The sequence below is a fragment of the Panthera uncia genome, chromosome F2 (assembly GCF_023721935.1).
Source record: "Panthera uncia isolate 11264 chromosome F2, Puncia_PCG_1.0, whole genome shotgun sequence".
NCBI lineage: Eukaryota > Metazoa > Chordata > Mammalia > Carnivora > Felidae > Panthera > Panthera uncia.
The window spans coordinates 18747319-18748770 of record NC_064812.1 but is presented as its reverse complement, the minus strand read 5'-3'; the positions used below and the strand labels follow the sequence as shown (position 1 = coordinate 18748770).

Sequence of the window (1452 nt, the reverse complement as noted above, 5' to 3'; positions counted from 1 at the left end):
ATCCGAAGCAGGCTCCAGGCTCTGAGCTGTCAGCACAGAGCCCACCGTGGGGCTCGAACTCACAAACTGTGAGATCATGACTTGAGCTGAAGTTGGTTGCCTAACCAACTGAGCCACCCAGGCGCCCCTACTTAAAATCTTTTTTTAAAAAAAGAAATAAAGACTTTTTCAGATGAACATAGTCTGAGAGAATTCATCATTAGAAAATCTGTGCTATAGAAAATATTAAAGAGTGCTCGCTTCGGCAGCACATATACTAAAATTGGAACGATACAGAGAAGATTAGCATGGCCCCTGCACAAGGGTGACACACAAATTCGTGAAGCGTTCCATATTTAAAAAAAAAATATTAAAGAACACCGGACATGGTAAATATACATAAAAAACTCTTGGTCTTAACAACATGAATAAATACAAAAAGTTACTAATGAGATATACCACTCTTTCCTCAATACTACGTCTTTGAAATCCATGTGTGTTTTGAATTTACATCGCAATTCAATTTGTGTTAATCACATTTTTTAATGCTTAGTTTTGTATATATAGAGAGAGACAGAGACAGAACGTGAGTGGGGGAGGGACAGACAGAGAGGGAGACACAGAATCTGAAGCAGGCTCCAGGCTCTGAGCTGTCAGCACAGAGCCCAACTTGGGGCTCAAAAGCTGTGAGATCATGATCTGAATTGAAGTCGGATATTCAACCGACTGAGCCACCCAGGCACCTCTGTGCTAATCATATTTTAAAAACTCAATAGCCACATGTGGCTAAGGGTTACTGCATTAAGCAGAGTGGCTCAGGCTCAGGAAATGGTTTATTTCCTCAGTTACTTACTGTCATCTGAAAATAATGCATTTGTTTACTTTCTGTCTCACCCTATTAGAATGTAAGCTCTAAGAGACCAAAGGACATTGTCTTGTTCACGTTGTATGTCCAGTGGCTAAGATAGAATGCAGAACCTAGTACATGGTAGGTACTACCATTTGTTTCTTGAATGAAAATTGTTTCAAAGGAGAAGACGTGGATACTACATACACCAGACAGGGGTTTCAGGAAATGTATTCTAAGAACAAAAATGGCCCTTAGAGGAGGTTCAGTGAGTACAGACTTTGAAATTTGATGAATATAGGCTTGTGACACTTTAGGCTTTTCATAAACCTCGATGCAGGGATGTCCAGAGTGGATGGGGTATGGAAACAGTGGGAGAGTATTTTATCTGCGACATAGTTTTAAATTGCCAGGGCATGATGATAACAAAAAGTCTTACTTATCTTCTCAAAGAAAAGGGAAAAAAAAGCCCACATACAATGAGCCCTCTCATTGCCTGCCCCTGCAGCTCTCACTGCCTCACCCCTGGGGTATGTCATTGTCACTGCGAACTTGCATTTTCTCATCTTTAAAGTTATTTTTGTCATTTTACTCATATATTTATATGAGACATATATTTATAGCCC

General features: G+C 40.0%; 1 non-coding gene across 1 annotated transcript; it reads left to right on the top strand.

Moving 5' to 3' along the window:
* Positions 1-232: 232 nt before the first annotated feature.
* Positions 233-339, top strand: LOC125925002 (U6 spliceosomal RNA). The gene has a single exon (XR_007458658.1). It is a non-coding gene; the product is annotated as a U6 spliceosomal RNA (small nuclear RNA).
* Positions 340-1452: the final 1113 nt, after the last annotated feature.